The 25,774-nt window shown below is 39.3% G+C and overlaps 1 protein-coding gene across 2 annotated transcripts in view; it reads right to left on the bottom strand.

Moving 5' to 3' along the window:
• Positions 1–24,378, bottom strand: part of LOC134213678 (UDP-glycosyltransferase UGT5-like) — a 47,701-nt gene extending 23,323 nt beyond the window's left edge. Inside the window, exons 1-2 of one of the 2 annotated variants that reach the window (XM_062692947.1) lie at positions 24,221–24,376; positions 22,170–22,241 (exon numbers count right to left, since the gene is read on the bottom strand). The gene's annotated coding sequence lies outside the window, so the exon portion shown is untranslated. Of the gene's footprint in view, positions 1–22,169; positions 22,242–24,220 lie in introns of both variants that reach the window. The other variant, XM_062692946.1, reaches the window with a different exon arrangement.
• Between the last annotated feature and the right edge of the window lie 1,396 nt (positions 24,379–25,774).

The raw sequence follows: 25,774 nt of genomic DNA, 5'->3' as shown, positions 1-25,774 counted from the left end.
CAATATTCCGCAAAATAAAAAACATAAAATTTCATTTTTTTTTAAATGGCCCACCCTATTTTTCGATAACTCTATGATAAGGGACCAAATATTCAGAACAACTTTGTAGAACAAATTGTTTTTCTAAAAATTATACTTAAGGCCGAAATGCCTAAATGATAAAACTTATAAAAAGTGTTAAAGCTGTAGATTTTTTATTTCTCATTTTTCACGAATGTCACCTTCTGAAGACTTTTGGAGCTTTTCAAAACGCGTGTTTTGCTATAATAACATCCTCTGTATCTTCTTCCGTTGTCGAGTTATATCAATTTACTTGAAAAAACATGACTTCAGTAAAATTAATAAAACTTGAGACAAAAAAATAACATATCTCCAATTTTTTGACATAATAAAGAATATGAATTGCTCTTTCAAATGCCGTGTAAACATTTTTTTTTGGTCTGCCATAACCGGAGATATTAACTATTGAAAAAAATGTAATTTTGACAGAGAAACGATTATAAGTTTTGATCGGAAAAAGATATAAAGCATATTGACCCACTAAAAGTTGCATTTTTTAAAGCTCTAAAATTCACCCAAAATCGACTTTCTCGAGAAATCTAAAACAAAAAAGTAGATTAAAAATACTGTTTTTTTTGCGGTGCACCTTAATCCGATTAGGTAAAATTGATCTAAATCAGCCAACTTAAGAGCTACAGAAAATGCTTTTTTAGCAAAATTTATAGGAATAACTGCGCTACAACTTTGTGGAATATAAGATGTCAGTATTCCGAGAAATAATAAAAATATTTTCATTTTTTTTTAACGATGGGCCACCCTATTTTTTGGTAGCACCATAATGATGGCCTTACTATTTTGAACAATTATGTAGAACAACAGTTTTTTTTTCTAAAAAAAATATAGTTTCGGCTTAAAATGCATCTTTCTGCGTAAATCTGTATCCTGGACCATAGTGCATTGTTTGGGATGTTTGGATTTTTTCAATATATTAACACATATTTAAATTTGTAAAGATCAAATTCATTATTTGATCTCATCCACTCACGTGGCAGCTGATTAGCATTTAAGAGTTATGCTCTGTTCCGATTGAAATCTTCCATACGCCGTGAAGCCAATGCGACACTAAAATTATACTCAAGGTCTTTGATTCTTTCTTGTTGTTTTGGTTTCACTAGAACGTAAGTAAATATGCTACCATGCAGCATGGGGGAGATCACTGCTCAAACGAAGATGGAAACATATATAAACGATGGAGCAGTATAATGAGAATTGAGTAAGATCAGTGCTCGCGTAATTCGTTGTTGGGTAATCATCTTTGCGGTTTCAGATGTGTATTGAAGACACCGACTTGGTGGGGTGGCATGGTGACAGACTGCAAGTCGTAAACAAAACCTGTGCGGAGCGAATCATTATCTCGTACATTGTTTCAAACACGATGCAGCAAATTGCATAGTCATCGTTATTTCCAATAACTGTCACTTTAATAAATAGATGCTAGGAAATTTACTGAATCTGTAAATATTGCATACACTGACCCCACATATATGGGTCACTTTGTAACAATCATTAGTCACTCCAATTTGCATGTTGGTTAAATGGAAATGATTTATATTAGTGTGTGACCCATGATTGTGGGGTCAGTGTAATAGTATAATCCATGAAAGAATCCGAATCAAATCGTTGAACAGAGTTTTCCTAGTTTGCCAAACTTTGGACATTGGTAGGTGTATTATGAGAAAGCTCAAACATTTTTATTAGATCGGATAAATTTTCATTAAAGCTTATTATTTCATTAGACAATGGGTGCTGCTCAATTCACTGACTGAAAAAAAATGGAAATTCAGATACCGTTTTGACTCAAATCCCGAACAGACTCATATTCCGAACACTTGTTACGGGTTTTTACTATCCATACTACTCCACCACTTGATTGTATCTTTTCAAATACGTATTTATGAAATGTACATTCATTCTCTCGCAAAATTATATTACACGTAGTAGTGATTGAGCATAAGGTAGTTTGCAGATGATGCAGAAATCCTTCTACACAGTTTCCAGTATCTGTATAGAATATATGAAAGTCAGATTTTTTAAATAAAAAAATCCCATTGACATTATCCAATTATTAAAAAAAAATGCTACCACTCGTTGTGAAAAAAAAGTAAAGACAAGGATCTTAGCCTAAATACCTTATAATATAATAACTTTAATAATAAGAAAATTATTTTGAGCTTTTTAGTGGAATGTTTTCACCTGTCATAAGACGAGTTTTAAACAATCCCATTGAATTCCACCACTTAATTCGAGTCAAGTACAAGACACTGAAGACGGCCTTACTGTTGAGGTCGAAATACGTATCTGTCAGGATACAATTAAGTGGTGGAATTCAATGGGATTGTTTAAAACTCGTCTTATGACAGGTGAACTTTAATAATGTTTAAGCTAAATATATGAACAACTACCAATAACTATAATACTTTTATAATTGAAAATGTTTCGTACAAAACAACAAAATGATGACGGGTTCGGAAATTTCAGTTTGCATTACGGTACCAAGGTACGAAATATTGGCTAGCAAAGTTACGGAAATATAAAATGATGATTCGAACAAAGTGTCCCACATACGAGGAAAAATACCAAGTAATACAGAACCCATTCCATTTTTGCTACAGATCCAAAAAATTTCTTATTTAGATTTAATTCTTTCTTTTGTAAATGAAAATATAGTTTGGTAGATGCATATCAAATAAAATTTCGAAAAAGCCATTAGATGTTTGTATGTACACGTGTTCAAATGAAACACAGTTAAGTTACAAAATTCCAACCGAAGCAAAATCGAATAGCGCCTGTATAGAGTGGCTGCCTGCCTGTGAACATGTGCTAAAATTAGGTCAATGCCAGAATCTCAGCGAGCGCGTCGAATGTTTTTTTTTTGTATTTCCTCCTCTGTGTGCTCATATGGGTAGTCGTCAAATGAGTTAACATATTTTCGGTAAATCAGTGTGACTTGCAGAAATCCTCAGTTATTTAAAACAATATTTGCTAGACGATGAGTTTTAAAAACAGTAGACATATTGTTGCACTGCTATGGGTGGTGTGATTAAACGTTTTTCAAGAAGAAAATTGTAGAATGAGTTCGATGGTCTGATGCTGATGACGTGTGCTAGACTTATCTCCAAGCCTACGAAAATTTGGAAAAAACAAGATTGCGTGGTTATCTTGTATTTGTTGCCGTTGGGTTGTTTTGTATGATTTGGCATGTTTAGTTATAATTAGAGCCGTACCCCTAGGGGGTGCAACAATCAAGAGTGTCTACGTAAAAGCAGAAAAAAAAATTCGTGGAAGCGAAAATAGAGGAAAATACCAATTATTTAAGCCTCACGTTAAATTGAAGGAAAGAAATCATTAAACTTCTTCTTCTTCTTCTTTTTCTTCTATGACTCTACATTCCAACTGGAAGTTGGTCTGCTTTTCAACTTAGAATTTTATCAGCAGTTCCTCAGTTATTAAATGATAGCTGTTCTGTGCCCACTAGAGTGATTCAAATTTTTACTTTTTTGCTCGCCGATGCTTAAACGATTGCATTTACCATTTTAATGATCCTCCCAAATTTTTAACTAATTTGGAAGTAATTTGAGTGAGCACGAACAGTTTGAAGTTTGTATGAAAATCACTATGAAAACAGTAACTTTAGTGGAAAACCGTTCCCAACGCTTCCCATTAAGCTCTTAACATATATGATTACATTGACAACATAGGAAATTTAACGAGGTAGCATATCGTCTTTGTTGCGAAACGTTTTGATGCTTGCTCGAAAAGTTATAAAGGAAATAATGAATCGTAAGAAATTCAATTTAATATGTAAAAGAATAACATCAATATGAATAATGAACATTATTGTTTACTTCGTAGCTTGACTTCCAAACGATAAATCCTGATGATCCGCAACATCCAAAGCCGGACAGTCGTCGTCCGGAAAAAAGCGGGAACCCCGGAAATGGCGACTAAAGTTCTGCAAGTGAACCTCCACCATGCTGAGAGCGCCACGGGTGTGCTCTGTCGGAGGTTCACTAAAGAGAATTTAACCGTGGCCCTCATTCAAGAGCCATGGGTCAATAAATCTAGAATACAAGGTATTCCACAACACTCATGTAAGTTGGTATATGATGACAGCCAGCTTTCTCCTAGAGCGGCTATTTTATTACATAACAACTGTAAATACTTTCCAATTTCAGAATTCATAAAAAGGGACATCGTAGCGGTCAGGATGGAGGTACCTTCCGCCAGAGGGAGTAGAGAGATCTTGGTGGTCTCGGCATACTTCCCAGGTGACGTGGACGAAATCCTCCTCCAGAAATAGCTGCGCTCGTAGCCTACAGCCACCGACACAACATCCCTTCGTCATAGCGTGCGACGCCAATGCACATCACACCGTACGGGGAAGAACCAATATAAACACCAGAGGTGAGAACCCGTCACAGTTTCTCTTCCAAGAACATTGACATTTGTAATGTTGGTGACAAGCCCACGTTTGAAAACTCCATTCGTCAGGAAGTTTTGGACTTGACTCTATGTAGTCGGTCTATCTCTGATAAAATAAAAAACTGGCATGTTTCTGAAGAAATATCAATGTCAGACCATAAACACATCATCTTCAAATGGAAAGGGGGTCTAACGATGGAAAAAACGTTTAAAGATCCTAAGAAAACTGATTGGGAATCCTACTCAGCTATCCTACGATCCGAAGAGTACATCATAGAAAATCACATCAAGTCCATAACACAATTGGAAGATGCGTCCAAATCCATTAAAAACAAAATCCTTAACGCCTACCAAGAGAGCTGTCCAACTAAATCAACTAGTTCGAGTAGAGACGTTCCATGGTGGAATAAAACTCTTGAGAAGCTTAGGAAAACTGCGCGTAGGGAGTTCAACCGTGCTAAGCGAACTACAACAAAGAAATAAGGTCAGCCAAACGGAAATCGTGGATTCTAATGTGTGAAAGCATAGAGAATACACAGAAAAAAATAATGAAAAATAAACAGCGCGTAAAACCTGACATGCGGAAATTTACGCCATTATACGCTGAAATGGTCCTCTTGCTAACAAGATTGCTTACAACTTGTATTCAATATTGACGATTCACGTCAAAAATTGTATACATTTAGGCAATATCCCGTGTGGAATTACGCTAATAATGGCGTTCCATTTATGTGCATGATTTTTAGCGTAAATTTCAGTGGATTTTTCTATCTGTGTACACCCGTAGTGGCCAGACTCCAAAAAACTCTTTCAAAAGACCACTTCAATGGTGTGGGTAGCCTCCGAAAGACGGATGGTTCGCTCACTGTAGAGCCTAGCGATACACTGAGCAAATTGTTAAAGATCCACTTCCCTGATTCAATCCCTGAGTCGAGCATCGACGACCAAGGCACTGGAATTGCTGTCTCAGATCCACAAGAGATCCAATCATGGGTTTCTGGATCTAAAAAAGACGCAATAAAGGTTGCAAAGGAAGCTTTCACTCGGGCCAGGGTTGAGAGGGCTGTGAGATCTTTCGAGCCATTTAAGTCTCCTGGCATGGATGGAATATTCCCAGCGTTGATCCAAAAAGAGGAGAAAACACTGGTTCCACCCTTGGTTGAGATTTTTAAGGCGAGTCTGATTTTGGGGCACATACCTAACGATTGGCGTCAAATCCGGGCTGTCTTCATTCCGAAGGCAGGCAAGAGTGATAAAACCAACCCCAAAGCATTCAGGCCGATAAGTTTATCCTCTGTAATGCTCAAAATTATGGAAAAGGTACTATGCGAGTACATAAATCACAAATTTATGAAAGCAATGCCTTCGACAAAAAACCAATTCGCTTATCAAAGTGGAAAATCTACGATCTCGGCACTACATACGGTAGTTCAAAAAATCGAAAAAACACTTGATGGAAAAGAAATTGCTCTTGTAGCATTTCTTGATATTGAGGGCGCATTCGATAATTCTTATTCGTCTATAGGGTCAGCAATGTTGAGGAGAAAATTTAACCCATGCATTGTTACCTGGGTACATGCTATGCTAGCTAATCGGAAAATCTCCTCTGAGCTTAGCGGTTCATACATCACTGTTAAAGCAACAAGGGGGTGTCCGTAAGGCGGAGTGCTTTCTCCTTTGTTGTGGTCACTGGTGGTGGATGAGCTTCTAGACAGCTTAGAGAGAAGAGGTTTCGAAGTGGTTGGATATGCTGATGACGTTGTCATTATTGTACGAGGCAAATTCGAAAGTGTTATCGTGGAAAGAATGCAATCTGCCCTAAATCACACTTTTTCCTGGTGTCAAAAGTATCAACTAGGCATAAATCCTACAAAAACTTCCATTATACCTTTCACCAAACGGAGAAAGGTACAACTGAAACCCCCTTTATTGAATCAAACACAATTAGTTTATTCAAGTGAAGTAAAATATCTAGGTGTCATACTCGACGCAATGCTTAATTGGAACTCTCATCTCCAATCAGTTGTGCAGAAAGGTCTCAATACACTTTGGGTTTGTTCAAAAACCCTTGGTAAAAGATGGGGCCTAAAACCAAGTATGATCATGTGGATATATAAAACCATTGTCCGTCCCAGGACAACTTACGCTTCCCTTGTCTGGTGGCCTAAAACTAATGAGGCTGCTGCAAGGGCTAAGCTCAACAAAATCCAACGCACCGCTTGCATAGCCATCACTGGTGCAGTTCGTAGTACACCCACTTTGGCCCTAGACGCAATGCTTCACCTGCCCCGGTTAGATCAATTCATAAAGCTGGAAGCGGAAAAAAGTGCTCTAAGGTTAAAGAGAACAAAAACACTGCTGTCGGGAGACCTTACGGGTCACCTCAGCATATTAAATGAATTTGCCATAAATCCCGCAATAGGAATTTGTAGTGACTGGATGGAAACGGTAGTCAATTATGACTTTCCTTACGATGTGTTCATTCCTTCCCGCCAGGAGTGGGAAGGAGGTGGACCCAGCGTTCCAACAGGCTCTATAAATTTCTTCACAGATGATTCGAAAATGAATAATCTGACAGGATCCGGAATCTATGGCCCCACAACAAAAATTTCTGTCCACTTAGGACAGTGGCCCACAGTATTTCAGGCGGAAATATATGCAATATTAGAATGCGTGTTATTATGCCTGAGGAGAAAGTATAGATTTGCAAAAATATGTATTTTCTCTGACAGCCAAGCGGCACTTAAGTCGCTTAATAACTACACTTGTAACTCAAAGCTAGTGTGGGAATGCATTCTGGCTTTCCATACTTATCCATACGCAATCGAGTCTACCTATATTGGATCCCAGGACATACGGGTCTAGAGGGAAACGAGATTGCTGATGAGCTAGCCAGGAATGGATCTAATGAAAGGTTCATTGGCCCTGAGCCCTTCTGCGGGATCTCAGACTGCTCTGTAAAATGGAACTGAACAAATATATGGTCAGTCAAATCACATCAAACTGGAATGCACTTTCCCATACGAGCCAATCCAAAAGGCTCGTAACGATTAACCCCAAGAAAACCCAACAACTATTAGGTCTCAACAAAAGGGATCTCAACATCTTCACCGGTCTAATAACTGGACACTGCCCCTGCAGATACCATCTACAAAAGATCGGAGCAATCCAAACCTCAAATTGCCGCTTCTGTGACGAGGAGAGAGAAACATCAGAACACATCCTCTGCTATTGCAGTGCACTCACTCAACGTAGGTTCAAGTTCTCAGCAAGCCCTTTTAGGGCCTGCTGACATATGGATCTTATCCCCCAAGGACGTGGTTGGCTTCATAAAGCTAGTCTCGCCAGAATGGGGGAGTCACATACTGTAACTCAGGATCTCTATTCATCAATAATAGATGGTCTTGAGTTCAGTCGATACCAAGGTATCTCAGTGACAAACATGTTACTGAGATAACTTGCGTATTTCACAGCAAAAGGGTATATCACAATAGTCCTAAAATCTGGACGCAGTAATCTTCACCCGAGGAAAAAAAAAAAAAAACGATAAATCGCTTTGCAACAACAACTGCCTTTCAGCTTAGGAAGTATTCTATGTAGTCAACGTGTTGATTACCATTTAATAGTTTATGGACAACCTCATGGAACGATCTTTCACACAAGGATCGATTTTCACATGAATTTCCATGCAAACTTCAAATTAAGTGTGCACAAGCAAATTACATCCAAATTTGCTAAAAATTTAGGAGGATTATCAAAATGGCCGATGCAATCGTTTAAGCATCGGGGAGCAAAAAAGTCAAAATTTGAATCACTCTAATGCCCACCATTGCATGAGTATGTATTATGTGTTGCAAAACATCATATACCGCACTGAGAATCAAACTCGCCATCCTAAGCTAACAAGGCTTACTGGAGACCCCGATATTAATGAGTAATCGCCCTAAGACTTGGATATAGCTCAACTGGTATACAGTTGTATGTACGGTCATAAATTTAGGTTCACCCCATAAAAAAATATAACAAAGTTTTTCTGCACATATTTCTGTGGTCTTCTCTTGTGGCCCGATTTGCGATCTTCAGAGCTCATTCGATAGCTAATGAATAGATCTTGAACATGAGATCCCGACAAGTAGTACAGGTTTAATATGGAGACGCAAGGTGCATTTCTGCATTGGTGCTTCTTGTTAATATTAAACTAAACTAGAAAAAATCCAACCGATCTGTTAGTTAAATAATTACAAGAATGCTAGCATTTGTATGACCAATTGTATTTAGGAAAACCTAAATCTAATTACATGTTGGGAAGTACGAATGAATAACATCAGAAAATAATGAGAATTTCGAACTAAGTTCAAAAAGTTGGTTCTCGGTTGTCTTCTAAACGATTTAAACAATTATTTTAAGATTATCTTTCTCATCTCATCTAGTTTAATATAGCTAGCTAGTTGGTTATGTTTATGGGGTAGCTTATTTTTTGCTAGATCGGCATGTATAAAGACTGTCATGAGAAATTTAGAAAATTTCGATAACTCAACGTAATTCAATGTGAGCAAAACTTACAGCTTTGAGAAAAAACAACTTTACAATTGACCCTTGAGCCCATCCGAATAATGTATGCTTTAAATTTTGCCCAAGTTCTAGGTTCTACAAACTGTAGAAGGAGTTCAGATCAATTGGTCTACCAGATCAACTACGTCGGATAACAAACCAAAAGAAACCCAACATGTCCAGTCAAATTCGTGAAACCCTTGCATATGGTTAGCTTTTAATATTGGTTTAATGCAGCAATTCTTTCTCCAATTGAAGTAAGAAAAAACAGTGCATATCGCACCCAGGGGGCAAAATGGTCTTTTTTGATCTAATATTAGGGAAAGGGAAAAATTGAGCAAAATCCATTCATTTTCGCTTAAATTGAACGATTTGCGAATTATTCACCTCACCCGTAAGATTGTCTTTCAATGCATTAAGTCAAAAAAAAAACATCATTCTGGCGTTTCGCTCTAGGCCCATTTTATAAACTTATTTTAACCCTCTCTTTCCCACGACTTTTTTCAAAGATTTCAATAGGAAGGAATCACCTATGATAAAAATAGTTACTTGATTGTTTTCAATAGTTTAACTATTTTTATACAAAATAGATTTCGTTGAAATAATTCGATGAATGTTGGAAGGTGCAAAATTTGATGGAGCTCTACAACTATTCCATGGGAAGGAAAGAGTTAAATGCGTTAGAAAATCATAAAAACCTTTTTGATACGAAAATTATTTTAACCTTTTAGTGGAATATATTTACTTGTCAAGTAAGTATTTACTTGTCATAAGACGAGCTTGTACTATTCCATTTTATTCCACTACTTTATTGCACCTTTGACAGATACGTATTTCGACCTCAACAGAAAGGCTGTCTTCAGTGTCTCGTACTTGAGTCCAGTCGAGTCAAGTACGAGGCACTAAAAACGGCCTTACTGTTGAGGTATGTCAAAGATACAATAAAGTAGCGGAATTAAATGGAATAGTACAAGCTCGTCTTATGACAAATTAAAACCTTGTTGTTTTGAATTGGAGATCATTGTGAAATGTAGCTAGTTTTGTAAATTTTTCATCGTTTCGTTGAAATGGTTCGATACTCTTGTTTATATTGGTGAAAATATCGAAATTGCTTAAGGGGCTTGCTTATTGAAATTGCTTCAGGAAATTGACTTAGCAACAAATGAGAATCTCTAGAAACATAACAAACTACCTGGCAAGATGTCGACAAGTTGAGTCAAGTACGAGACACTGAAGACGGCAGTATTGCTGAGGACAAAATACGTATCTGTAAAGATTGCATAGTGATGGAATCAAATGGAATAACAACAACTCGTCTTACGACAAGTGAAGACATTCCACTAAACGAGCTTAAATAATTGTCTGTTCAAGGCCTATATCACAGAGAAATAGACGTCTCACTTAGAACAAAATGCAATCAAAATCACCGTCGCGGAAACATTATCATACAGTAAAAAATAGGTTTTCTAATAGTTTACAGCTCTGAATTTCAATTGGCCCAAAACAAACGAAAGCCTTCCACTAGATGGGCTACAAGCTTAGTGGAAGCCCATAATTTCACAGCTGACCCAAAAGTCATTTTAGCAAGCGGATAGCCTGATTTAAGGCAAATTACCGTATATTAAAGCATTTTAGCTCATTAACACTCATTAACACACGAGGGTTAAAAGTGCAAAGTATCGATGTTACAACCACAGAGAAACAGACGTCTCACTTAGAACAAAATGCAATCAAAATCATCGTCACGAAAACATTGTCGCCCAATGCTAAAATCCCGATGTGTGGTTAAGCGGCAACCAGATGGTGGTAGTGTGCAAACGTCAAACACAAGCAAAATCGATGAAAGCGCCATCGGTGGTCGATTTAACAAAAAGTTAAATAAACCGTTAAAAAGGTGTACGATGGAACATATGTTGAGTGAGACGTCTGTTTCTCTGTGTTACAACAGTTAAACCGTAGTAAGTCCAATTCGCTTAATTTTTATTGGCTTTTACTATACGAGCATGGGTAGTATTATTTATTACTCGTTTTATAATTTTATTGCTAGTGGCTTTTAATTCCAACTATAAATAAATATACTATCACAAATTCGATAGCAAATGTCACACCTCAAACGTAACGATCCATTATTTTTATGACAAATGACACAATAGCAATACCTTTTGTCTATAGAGCAGGTAAATATTGCAGAACTCAAACTGGATTTGCTGATAATAAGCCAATTCAAAACTGATAAATTGAAACGCCACTTCCTAATTAATAAAAAATCTTATCACCACCTGTTGTTTAACACTGCAGTATATTCCCATCTAGTAGTCGGAAGACCATGACTGTGCAATTCTTATCAGTGACCTGTTTTATTTCCGAAAGATATTTTATCACTTTCTGGTAACGTGTACGGTAGGTTAGTGGCTACCAGCTCATACACACCTAATTTTGAATTATGTATCTCGAATTGGAAAATCTGACGAATTTTGTGCAGCCGTCTTTTAGAGCTGTTTTAGTCGAATGTCTGCACTTACCGCAAAGCGTGTTAGTTCTATTTCATTTATTTTCATTCTAAGTAAGGTACCGTTTTTACCTATATTAATTAGTTTACATTTTCGGGGTTGATTGTTGTTGGTTGATCATAAACTCTGTCAAAACTAAGTACCTGGTAGCTGGCAGAAAATGGGGCGGCTGTCCGAACGGTGTTGGTCCAGAAGTGAATATGGATGGGATGCGAGTTAAGGTTGTCGACTAATTCATATATCTTAAAATACTTGTTACATGTGTGCATGAATCACGAGTTGTACCAAGTGTACACAAGTGCAAACATCGGCAAAAATATGGCAGATAACAGTGGGCTGGACATGTAATACATATGTTCGAAGAGAGAGCAGCAAAAGTGATGTTTAGCAGGGAACCTGGAAGAGGGCGTCGGGGTCAACCCCTCACTCGTTGGCTGTGAGCAATCGAGGAAGATGTGGGTGTGTGTGCTGCCGGTATGCAGAGAAACTGGCATTTGGCGGCCCAAGAACCGAAGTGTACGACGATCATCGGTATAAGTAAATTAAATATATTTCTTAGCAGGCGAATTAAAGTCGATTAGTTTTTCATTACGCTCCATCCAAAACAAATATTTCACCACATACCTACACCGGGTTCTTTGAATGTCCCAGTTGGACAATTCGTTAAAAAAACTAACGTTAGTCCATTCGACACACTTGAGATAAAATTAGTCTTTGAAGAGCATCTTCTATTGGTAATGGTTCTCAAAAGCAAACTTTTTTTTAAAAGATTCACAGATTCACATCCTCGCATTTAATTGCTCCTTTGCAAACTTGTTTCGCATCATTGACTCAAATCATTTCAAGTATGGTTATATAGTTACCGAAGACACTATCCAAATGTGTTTTCTAGATCTAGAGTAAGAATTTGATTCTCCAATCTTATTTTTTGTTTTAGTTTTCATGAAGTCGTAGACATTTCTTGAGGTACTAATTTAGCCTTGTCCTTAAAAGATCCAATTTTATGACTGGTCAACGTTTCAAAATCCCACGCCTGTTATCTCTAGAGTCTAGACAAACTTGAGACTGTTGGTAATCATTCACGAAAAGAAAAAAAATCGCTTACAAACATTAAATAGGTACAATCAGATACAAGTTGTGAATATATTAAGAATAGAGGAAGAACTTTGTTAACGATAAACAGGAAGCATTTACCTGATCAGATTTAACTTTCAATTGTATTGGAACAACAACAACAATCCAAAATCATCTCATACTGAAGCATTAGTAACCATTCCAAACAGGCACGTTTATTGAATCACGAAGATTGCTTTTTTGTTGGATTATGCTGGAAAGCTTCGATTGGCTATAAGTAAAACGCCACACTAATAGGTTGGTATACCAACCGCATCGCTCAAAGGTACGACAAGCAATTTGCTTTGGCGAATCAGGTTTACATTCAAAGTACGGCTTGGCCTTCAATCATTGACCTGCATGATTGGAAACTCTCTCCCTTCCATGAAGCTTGACTCATTGTCTTATGTAGTTAGGTGCCAGATGGGTTTCAAAGGCTATTTCCCATTCGATGCTAGTTCCTATACTGAGCACAAGCTTCCTAGCGGAAACACTTATGCATCATGAACTGCGCTGCACACTTGGCGAATATTATGCAGGGCTCTACCCCGGGGCGGTGTGAATTCTATAATGCCAAGTTTTGTTCGGTTCTACGGAAGATAAGAGTTACAGCGACAGCTAAACTAACGGTTGATATTTGCCGCAATTGGTATAATTGTTCGCGTAACGCGGAGAGACTATTTGCCAGCATATGGCTGCAGGGCTGTTGTATAATGTTCAATTGAGGTTCACTTGCCTAGTCGCAGAAATCATTAATTGAAGCAGTGACTTCTCTCAATGTACATTTCGACATGATGAACCCTTTAATTGATATTAGGTCAAACCGATATGTATTCAATAGACATTCTGTTGATCTGCCGGTTTGATCCCATGTTGTACATACCCAAAATCCGAATTGTCGGAGCACTACTTCTTCTTCTTGAAAGCTTTTCTGTGCCCGCCATCCATTGCATGAGTTAAACTTATGTATCTTGTGTGGCAAGTACAATGGACACACTATGCCCAGGGAGTCGAGAATGTATCCCACCGAAAACATCTTAGACCGGACCGAGATTCGAACTCGCTATCTCCGGATTGGCAAGGCTACCGGAGACCCTGTCGGAGCACTAAATACATTCTATTTGAGATGTTATGAATTCATATGAGTAAACGTTGTCTAGCTTCACAGAATGATCGCGAATTTCGAAAATGTTAACATTCCACATCAGCCCTGCAGCCAATTATAGTACGAAACATGTTACAGCGACCTTTTCCATTTATGCTCCTTCGACTATGTACAAATGAAACGCGACTTTTGTATTTTTTTACAGTTGGCTATTGAAGTTTTCGAGCAGTTTCTGTTTCAAGTGTGCACAAGTAAAGAAGCAGTTGGCAGAGCTCATAGTGCAGTAACTCAGACGTGTGAAACAGCTGAGCACTTAATGGGTGTGTGCAATTTGAAACTCACGATGATTATTGTTATTCGTTATTACGTGAAGAGCTGTTTGGTTCCAATAAGGCAGGCACGTATTGAGAATTGTTTACGTTTGCAGCTATTTGTTTTTGCCGTTTACTTGCAAAATGTATTGTAGGTTGGTGGTATGTTCTTTTAGGGATGGTGGGCTATGGCGGATATACTCACTTATCCAATTGAGATTCTTGAAGCAAAACTCTTGATCTGCTCTTATTTGCCATGAGCCAGAACAGTTTCGTTCCACATCCTATAACTTATTTTTAGAAACAAAAACCCAAGTAAATCCATTTAACAATGATAGTGAAATTAAAATAGGTTATAAAATCTAAAAATTGGTGAAAAATCATTGTTACGTATTGTTAGGTCATTCGATTAATTTCAATCCATTGCCGATTTCGTATGATACCTTATCAATTACCCATTCTTCAGTCGGAATGCAACGTCCCTTTTTTCCCATAAAACTTTTCTTAGATCTTGATTTATGACTCTTATTTCATTAAAACCATATTTCACGATTCGCTATGTCCTTACATAGGACGTTAAATACCCGGGATGAGCAGCTAAAGCAACCTAAACCTAAATCCATTTCTCGGCCGTCCTGTATACAGTAATTTCTAACCTTGAGTCACCATGAAAACTAACATTTAATGATAAGATTATATGGCTCCGCAAAGTGTGACACACGACTGAGCCTACCAAATAAATGAAATGATTAAAGCAGGAGTCAACGTCAACATCGACAAGCATGACACTGAAGACGGCCTTACTGTTGAGGTGGAAATACGTATCTGTTCCACTAAAAAGCTCAAAATAATTTTCTAAACAAAAAAAATTAACGAAAGGCCGGTCGTTATCAAATGAGATCAACTAGGCTTTGTCCCCTGTCGAATGCATTATTATATAAAAAGTTAGCTAATGTTTCCTTATCTCATACACACGGACAGACAGATTTTTGCTCAGTTCGTCAAACTGGGTGGATTGGTATATAACAATGGGTCTCCGAGCCTTTCTCAACCAATGCTGAATACAGTAATCGATCAATCGAAAACGTTATACAAATTATATATTTTATCACCAGCTGTTATTCGAATTTTTATTCACATATATGACGGATACAAATCCACAATTTTTATCGCTGATCCATCTTATTATTTATAGTCTGGTTGGTGACATCTGCATTTGGAATAATCTTCTAGCATCTTATGAGCGATTTCAAAGTTCCTATTCGAAGACTCTACGCTTGGCATTTAATGATCATGAATAAATGATGTAGCAAGTTTAAAGTATAGGATTTGCACTGCACTTGAGATGATGGTTTTTCGCATGATAAAAAATACACAGATGAATCCACCTATGGTATTAATGCTTTTCTCGAGTTATATAAAATGTAATGTCAAAATAGTAATTCAGGGAGATACATCCCATTATTTCCATCAATTCACAAATAATTGCATCCATTACAATGAATTGCAGCGTTAGAGTAATTGTAATTGCAGCATTTTGAAAAAAAAATCCATTGTAAATTTTTTACTCTAATTTGGAGAAAATAGAATGCTTTGTCAATAATTCCTAAACGCAATGACCAAACAAGGTAAACGTTCAATACCGAAAAACCGCAATCCCCCACATTTTTTATACATGCTCAAATACAAAGACGTCACCCCAATTGGTTGAGCTGAGTCGATTGGTAAATAACTCTATGAGTCTCCGGGCCTTCTATGAATAGATCAGTTTTGGAGTAATCGTATAGCTTTCACGTACACTTAGTGTACAAGAAAGGGAAAAAACACAACAGAACGAATATTTTCCATATTCTTACAGCGAATATATATTTACTATGAGGACTTTAGGTATAGGATGAACAGGAAGCAGTTTAATTACCTAATCATGATACTCGAAACGGTTTTGATTTTCGGTTATATTCGAACAACATCAACAATTGAAATTCGTTTCACATAACCTTAACCTGAATAATGGGGATCCCAACGAGCATGTTTATTAAAAGACTGCTTCACATAGGATGTTTGTAGGAAGCTTTCGACTGCAGTAAGTTAAATGCCACCGCATCAATATGCTAAGACAGGCAATGATTGAACGCATCAGCGAATCAGGTTTACATTCAAAGTATAGCCTTCAACCATTAACTACTTGCAAACTTTTTTTTTCCTTCGAAGAAATACGACCCATGTCATGGAAGGAACTGCAATCGTTGACGATTGCAGTTGAGAACCCAATCGTCTTATGCTTATTCTACGAGTAAAAACCGTGAGATCCAATCTCGTCGCATGGCACTTCCCGTTCGATCTCAGTTCCTACTGAGATCAAGCTTCCTAGCGGAAGTCACTATGCACTAATAGCAGTGCGGTGCGAGTAGGCGCTGCTGCGCGATGTCAACTCTAACGATAATTATTATTTCTAGACCAACATTTGAAAAGGGCGTAACAGCCAAAATTTATTCTTTCTGATTTTTCGTCTACATATACAGCTATATATTTGGACAAGGAATCAGAAGGAATAAATTTTGGCTGTTACGCCCTTTTTAAATGTTGGTCTAGATTTGTCGATCAGGTCGTAGAAGGATGTGTGGCAAAAAATCATATCGGTCAAACGTAATGTGATCTTTGGAATGGGGTCATATATGACGTAATTTGCACTTCATTACACTTCCGATTCAAAAATGTTTTCTCAGTCATAATATGAGCATGCTTCGATTGAAAGTCGTTTTTCTGGTTTCGTTTTAGTCTAGGTTTCAGTCAACTGATTTGTTAATCTGTAGTCTTTCGTACTTAGTCTTTGCAATTCATATTTTCAAGCAAGGTGTTTAACAAATTGTTAGTGTAAGAGTTTCCGCTGCGATGTCCTGTCGGATTCCAATCCAGCGCTTGCTTGCAGATTTAGTGTCCGCTGTAGAGCAATATCATCAACCAAATCGAAGTTGTTTAGATTCTCCATAGTCCATAGTAATAGGCTGCCAGAGCAGCCCCCGAGTTGATACATGGTCAATCGCACTCATCATGAATATGATCTCGTCGATAACAGGTGCGGAGATAGAATACATCGAGGAATACATACTCACCTCACTCCATCGATTACCCGTATGGGATCAGACAAAGCTCCGTTATGCAGGAGTCTACACGTACAAGCTTCGTACTGAGCTTCGATGAGGCCGACGATTTTGTCCGGAACTTCCTTGCGTCTAAGGGTGCCCCACAGATTTTCGTGGTTCAGACGATCGAAAGTTTTATCGCAGTCAATGAATACCAGATAGAGGGACTCTTGAAATTCATTGACTTGCTCCGGGATGATACGAAGCTTGACAATATGGTCCACACATGATCTTCCTGGGCCTTGTGCCTGCTGCCGTCGAAGAGTCGTGTCTATTTTTTGCTGTATCCGATTTAGAATAACTTTGCACAGAGCATTAAGAACAATGCACAGTAACATGATGCCCCGCCAATTGTCGCACAAAACCAGAAGCCCTTTTTTTAGGACCTTCACCAAAACGCCCTGCACCCATTCGGCTGGAAAAGTTGCGGTTTCGCTGATATTGCATCATTTTAGTAGTTGATCACTCAGTCAACAATAAATCGTATATGATGAAACATAGAATGCTAAAGTAGAGGCGATATACGCACATGATGTATGGGATGTTCCTATATCGCTTCTAATTTTGCATCTAGTTCTCAACCTGATGTACATGTACCCACCCCTGGTTCAGAAGCCTCCTTTCAAGAGGTTCGGAAGCCTCCTTTCAAGTGGCTCGGAAGCCTCCTTTCAAGTGGCTCGGAAGCCTCCTTTCAAGAGGCTCGGAAGCCTCCCTTCAAGAGGCTCGGAAGCCTCCTTTCAAGAGGCTCGGATGCCTCCTTTCAAGTGGCCTGGAAGCCTCCTTTCAAGAGGCCTCAGATGCCTCCTTCAAGAGGCTCAGAGCCTCCTTCCAAGAGGCCTGGAAGCCTCCTTTCAAGAGGCCTCAAGCCTCCTTTCAAGAGGCTCAAGCCTCCTTCCAAGAGGCTCGAAGCCTCCCTTTAAGAGGGCCTCAAGCCTCCCTTCAAGAGGCTCGGAAGCCTCCTTCAAAAGGCTCGAAGCCTCCTTTCAAAAGGCTCCAGGCCTCCTTTCAAGAGGCTCAAGCCTCCTTTCAAGAGGCTCAGAGCCTCCTTTCAAGAGGCCTCGGAAGCCTCCTTTCAAGAGGCCTGGAAGCCTCCTTTCAAGAGGCCTCAGCCTCCTTTCAAGAGGTTCGGAAGCCTCCTTTCAAGAGGCTCGGAAGCCTCCTTCCAAGAGGCTCGGAAGCCTCCTTCCAAGAGGCTCGGAAGCCTCCTTCCAAGAGGCTCGGAAGCCTCCTTCCAAGAGGCTCGGAAGGCTCCACCCCACTACCCCGAATGCCAGTACCCCGAATGCCATTACCCCGAAGGCCACTACCCCGAATGGGACAGTACCCCGAAAGCCATCACCCCGAATGGGACACTACCCCGAAATCCATTACCCCGAAAGGCAATTACCCCGAAAACATTTAGAATCTGTAGTATTCTATTATTATGTTTAACACCAACATATATCGATGAATCGCAACAGTTTTTAACCAACAGGTTTGGTTTTTCTTCTAATTAGCTTTAATTGTCATTCCTGTCATTATGGCCTAGAAAAGTACTATTCTACGAAATGGAGTAAGAGATCCTTTTTTTTCCAACAGAACACGTTTTACCGGTATAAAGTAAACAGAGGACATGATGCCTTGTTTAAATGAACGAGTTTGCCCGGTATAAGGCAGACAGAGGAGATGATGCCTTCCTTAAATGGACGCGTTTGCCCGGTATAAGGCAGACAGAGGAGATGATGCCTTCTTTAAATGGACGCGTTTGCCCGGTATAAGGCAGAGAGAGGAGATGACACCTTCTTTAAATGGACGCATTCGCCCGGTATAATACAGACAGAGGAGATGATGCCTTCCTTAAATGGACGCGTTTGCCCGGTATAAGGCAGACAGAGGAGATGATGCCTTCTTTAAATGGACGCGTTTGCCCGGTATAAGGCAGAGAGAGGAGATGACGCCTTCTTTAAATGGACACATTCGCCCGGTATAATACAGACAGAGGAGATGATGCCTTCTTTAAATAGACGCGTTTGCCCGGTATGAGGCAGACAGAGGAGAGGATGTCTTCTTTAAATGGACGGGTTTGCCCGGTTTAAGACAGACAGAGAAGATAATACCTCCTTTTAATGAACGTGCTTATACCTCGATAAGGCACACAGAAGAAATACTGCCTTTTTAAAAGTAACGTCTGATCGATAGAAGGCGAAACGAGATGATGCCTTCTTTAAGTCAACGCAACTTCCCGAAGACAAACAAGATCTCCCTTTCTCTCACTCTCATACACAAACCCCCTTACTCACTCACTTCCTCTGTCTCACTAATTATTACTCATTCACCCACTCTCATTCATTCACCCACTCTTACTTACTTAACTACTCTTACTCACTCATCCACTTTTACTCACTCATTTACTCTCAATCATTCGCTTTCTCTTTCTCGCTCACTCTTACTCACTCACTCTTACTCGATTACTCTTACTCGCTCGCTCACTAGCTTTTATTCGCTCACTAACTCTTATTCACTAACTTAATCACTCACTCACTCTTACTCACCCATTCACCCCCTCGTCGATTCTGAGATTTTGACCACGCTTCAACCAGAATCCGTTGCTTTTACTACAGCGATCAAGGAACAACTTCTACCTTGTTGCCCTAGTAGCCATGCTGACGTGGACCGCAGTTGCCTTCAACTCTCTGTAATTAATTGCATATTATTCAGCAACTCGGCCGTACGAAAACCATTTTTTTGTTAAATATCTTGGCTGTGCATATGCACAGCATATGTTTCGAAATGGACAAATTGATATGAAATTTGCGAAAAAGAATCCACGTGTCTTGGAGGGACTCGAACCCTCAACCTCCTACCTCAACTCTCTGCATTGTGCATGAAAACGTGCTGCATAATCTCCCCCTGCCATTCCGGAATCTTGAAGAGTGCCATACGAAGTGGAACGGGATCGTACGGAGTAAGAATACTTAGTTCCATAGTGCATTGAAACAATTTCAGTTCCAATTATTGTTCATTCATATGAATTATGAATAAACTTTTGTTGAGTAACATTTTTTTCATTGAAATAAAGTATAAACTTGAAATAATGACTAATTCGGGGTACTGGCTCATTCGGGGTAGTGTCCCATTAGGGGTAATGGCATTCGGGGTAGTGACTCATTCGGGGTTGTGGCGTTCGGGGTAGTGGCCTTCGGGGTAATGGCATTATGGGTAATGGAATTATGGGTAGTGTCGTAGAGTCGGCTCGGAAGCCTCCTTTCAAGAGGCTCGGAAGCCTCCTTTCAAGAGGCTCGGAAGCCTCCTTTCAAGAGGCTCGGAAGCCTCCTTTCAAGAGGCTCGGAAGCCTCCTTTCAAGAGGCTCGGAAGCCTCCTTCCAAGAGGGCTCAGAGCCTCTTTCCAAGAGGCTCGGAAGCCTCCTTCCAAGAGGCCTCGGAAGCCTCCTTCCAAGAGGCTCAAGCCTCCTTCCAAGAGGCTCAGGCCTCCTTCCAAGAGGCTCAAGCCTCCTTCCAAGAGGCTCGAAGCCTCCTTCCAAGAGGCTCAGGAAGCCTCCTTCCAAGAGGCTCAGCCTCCTTCCAAGAGGCTCAGCCTCCTTCCAAGAGGCTCGGAAGCCTCCTTCCAAGAGGCCTGGAAGCCTCCTTCCAAGAGGCCTCTGAGCCTCCTTCCAAGAGGTTCAGCCCTCCTTCCAAGAGGCTCGGAAGCCTCTTTCCAAGAGGCTCAAGCCTCCTTCCAAGAGGCTCAAGCCTCCTTCCAAGAGGCTCGGAAGCCTCCTTCCAAGAGGCTCAAGCCTCCTCCAAGAGGCTCAAGCCTCCTTCCAAGAGGCTCAAGCCTCCTCCAAGAGGCTCCGGAAGCCTCCTTCCAAGAGGCTCAAGCCTCCTTCCAAGAGGCTCAGAGCCTCCTTCCAAGAGGCTCAGGAAGCCTCCTTCCAAGAGGCCTCAGAGCCTCCTTCCAAGAGGCTCAGAAGCCTCCTTCCAAGAGGCTCAGGCCTCCTTCCAAGAGGCCTGGAAGCCTCCTTCCAAGAGGCTCAAGCCTCCTTCCAAGACGCTCGGAAGCCTCCTTCCAAGAGGGCCTCAGAAGCCTCCTTCCAAGAGGCTCAGAAGCCTCCTCCAAGAGGCCTGGAAGCCTCCTTCCAAGAGGCTCAGAGCCTTCTTCCAAGAGGCTCGGAAGCCTTCTTCCAAGAGGCTCGGAAGCCTCCTTCCAAGAGGCTCGGAAGCCTCCTTCCAAGAGGCTCGGAAGCCTCCTTCCAAGAGGCTCGGAAGCCTCCTTCCAAGAGGCTCGGAAGCCTCCTTTCAAGAGGCTCGGCAGCCTCCTTTCAAGGGCCTCGGAAGCCTCCTTTCAAGAGGCTCGGCAGCCTCCTTTCAAGGGGCTCGGAAGCCTCCTTTCAAGAGGCTCGAAAGCCTTCTTTCAAAAGGCTCGGAAGCCTCCTTTGAAGAGGCTTGGAAGCCTCCTTTGAAGAAGCTTGGAAGCCTCCTTTCAAGAGGCTCGGAAACCTCCTTTCAAGAGGCTCGGAAGCCTCCTTTGAAGAGGCGATCTTGTGTTGACTGGGCAAATCACATATGTGTTATGTATCATGATCATATTACATATCAAAACATAGGTATGTCGAATTTCACGATATGTTAAGAAAAATCATCCATATTTTCACAACTGCTTTATTAGTTTTGTAGTTTTCACTTTTTAATTTCGAATTACATATATGGTTTTGGAAAAATTGAAACTGCACCGCAAATAATTTTGAAAATTACACGACGTGTAAAATTGCAGCTAATCCCAACAAACGAATACTCGATGTTCAATTAAATTTGATTGATTTTTACTAGCAATCACGGTTTAAATTTATTTCGATTTAATAGAACAGTAAGTTCCGTTTATTTTCATGTTTCAAATATGTGCATGAAAATACATTTAAAATCACAACATATTTTTATCTGTGTACATACAATATTTGTATTGTTAATTGAGAACTTACCGTAAACTAATTACTAAACGTCATTTAAAGGACCCTTTGGGGCCCTCCTCAGACTAGCGGTAAGACGCGCGGCTGCAAAGCAAAACTATGCTGAGGATGGCTGTGTTCGATTCCCTGTGCCAGTCTAAGCTATTTTCGATTTGAAAATTGTCTCGACTTCCCCGGGCATAAAGTATCATCGTATTGGCCTTATGATACACGAATGCAAAAATGGTAATTGGCCTTGAAACCTCGCAGTTAATAACTGTGGAAGTGCGTAATGAACACTAAGCTGTGAGGCAGCAATGTCTCAGTAGTGGGATGCAATGCGAACAAAGAGAAGAGAAAAGATTCAAAGGATATGGCGTATATCAATTGCATTTCTACTCAATCCAATAAGCAAACGCCTTTATGGCTGCTTCAAACTTCACCCTGAAAACATGGCGAGTAAGCTAGGAAATGTGCAAAATGTTTTCACAGCTTTGGTCTTGAAAGTGGGAAACTCAACAACATGGTTTTGAAGCGAGGCTGGTTAGTAACGAAGGTTGCACTGCTTATAACTACCGAGCGGCATTTTTCAATCGCTAATTGAACCGGCAGTAAACAAAATTCGCTATCGGTGGTATCTTATTATCCGTATCATGAAACGCCGGTACACACCAGCATACAATGTGGTGCAAACAATTGTCTCGGTTGGTGGACTCATTAGCGTGTATTAAACTCTGGATATTTTAATTCTTTTTCCGATCATAGTTTGTGCTAAACACTAATATCTGTCGTTAAATTTCGTATGTACATATATAAATAAGTTTAACGTCTGTACATAACCCACATTTTTTTTAATTGCTTATAATCGCGTAAAAAAAACTGGTTAGACCTTAAAATCGATGTAAAAAGAATTTCGTTGAAAAATCGCGTAAAAACAAATTCAAGGAAAAACGCTTAGATTTCAAAATCTACATAAAAAATCTTTACAGTGAAGAAATCATGAGAAAACAAAAACCATTCGATTTTGACAACATAAATGTTCGTGTAGACTAAATCGAATGGGGTCTGTAGTGACTGACGATGATCCACAGCGTACCATCTTATATAGGTAAAAAAAGTAATAAGAATAATAAAAAAAATGCAACAAAAAAGGATAAACTTTGCCGAACCACTAAAAGCCAACGCTTATTTTAATTCCGCATCTCATGCCTCTTGGCACTGTGACAAAGCCACCATTTAAATATAGGTACTTATCGTTCGACAATTTACTTTCACGTTCTATTTTGCATGGTATACGGTATTGACTTTGTATCTGGTGTTCTCAGGTTAATACCGGTACATTTCACATTTTCAACAGTGCGTTGACTTCTGGCCTAATTTTACCCTAATTTGTTCGACAATTTCTATCGCTATGGAACTGTGTCGCCGTCGAGATCAGGGATCTCCCAACACACCGTTTGGTCGATTTATATAACAATACATTCTCTTTTGCAAACGGCTTAACCGCGAAATTGGATTGTGAAGCACTTTCATTCACGGGTGAACAAAATTTTGTCTAAATTATCTGTCTGCAACGGCAAAGAAAAGGGCGACCATAATTTAGATACACCTCGATAAAGTAATCATTTTTCCATAAAAAATACCATTTTCATTAAAAATAAACGCTCTCATAAAAAAAAAAACAAATATATATTCACTTTGATAACGAATTACGCGTATCTGCCAAGCTACAAATAAAGTGGTGAAAGTTAAAAGAATACTTAGTAAAATTTCCACTTCGAGACTTGTAAAAATATTCCACTAAATGAGCTTTATTATTAAATTTGCACTGCTGTATTTCTTCATGTACACATTGTAATATTCATAGAAATTTTCAACCATATTCTCAGGATGTTCAATCTTCTGCCTAAAAAACATTCTCATTTCCTGCAAATCATTGACAGACGTAAACGTGTCGGGCATTTGCGTGATATTATTCATCGTTCGTAGACGTATCAGACCACGTTCTGATCACGTTTCGACGTTTCAATTTAGGTCGGGAATCGAACAACAAATTCAAAAGTGTCTAGACGATAAGGACTCACACTAAGATGGGTGTTCAAAAAAGGCGGCCTATCACTAATCACAGACTGCCGAAAACTGCGTATGCACGGGTATATTTAACTCCGGACCGTTCATACAATCGCGTCCGTGCGCCTCGACATTAGTACCGAAACTGAACCTAAGCTGAAGACTTCGCGTATTCGTTGGTTAACAGAGTCGCGTGCTACTACATATAAAGTGAATGAAAAATTGGATTAGATGAGCGCGCGAATATCTCAACCGCGTGGGGAAATGCTCGTGCGCATGCTTTGATCGATTTACAAGCATGTGCGAGAGCGCGAGTATGGTTTGAATCTTTCGACTCTGCACGGTAATGTTTGTTAACACGCTGATGAGTTTGGTGACCATTGACTTTCGATAGGAGAGTGATATCGATTTTGATATAATATTGAATTAATCAAGCAATGGCTATTGTTTGCATCTTCAAGATTTATATCAATTCTCTCCATTTGAAAAATGTACAAAGATTTTTCTGATAAAAAGACAAAAACAAGCAATAAATGAGGTTTGTATACCGAATGAAAATATTGCATTCGGTTGTATTAGCACCAAATATATTAGATAATTGATGCAATCTTTCTATTTGTTGTAATTGTTTATTTATTTCAGAATACAAACTACAAATATTGTTTAGACGCCACTAATTATTATCGAAAATGGCGTATATTAATTGCATTTCATGTACCGCTAGTGATTATTGTACCATTATTTTTAAGTAAGGAAGAAAGCTTGTTGCTATGCGGTTTGTCGAGGCCTACACGAGTGGTGACTATGGGGTTTTCGTTGAGAATAGTTCACTAGAGAGGTCCATCTTGTGCGAAGCGAACTCATCTGTTTGTTAATAAACTTTACCGTGTGGGAGAGCTATTTAAAATGATACAAGAATCACATATAGTGCATGTTTCTTTCACGTGGTTTGATTTTGAATTATAAAGTGATTCAGTTTTATATTTGTTTGATAAACAATGACATTCAAAAACTCATCTCGAAGACCGATTATAACAATCCAGGCACGCAATGTCAAATAACAGTGAGATACATACTTAGTGATTTACTACCATTAATACTCATTAATATGAGTATGACATATTTAAAAACATCCTATTTTCGTTACCATGTCTGAAACTCGAATTATGCAGATGCACAACATGTGATAGTTTTAGTTCGGAAATGATATTGGAGGGTAACTACTCCCTTCGGTGGGGTTTGATCCCACGAAACCAGTACGCTAGATAGGTGCTTTCCCACCTAAGCTACGAAGGACCTCCTATTTTCGACAATTGTGCAACTGTTGGGCGACATATAAGCGGGTAGCCAACACCTGTAACCAATAAAATTTGTTGCTGGCTCATCATTTCACACAAATGTAATAATTGTTATAATTCACGACAAAGAAGTTTAAAAAACAGACAACTAGGTGGTTAACCTTCTGAATTAATTTTTATGTGCCGAATATAACTTTATCCTAATAATTTCTATAGAAGATTGGAAATTATTCTACAATTACGATATAATGTGGTAGACAATGTAGACAA

This window comes from Armigeres subalbatus, chromosome 2 (genome assembly GCF_024139115.2).
Source record: "Armigeres subalbatus isolate Guangzhou_Male chromosome 2, GZ_Asu_2, whole genome shotgun sequence".
NCBI classification, from domain to species: domain Eukaryota; kingdom Metazoa; phylum Arthropoda; class Insecta; order Diptera; family Culicidae; genus Armigeres; species Armigeres subalbatus.
This window is presented reverse-complemented; position numbering and strand designations above follow the sequence as displayed.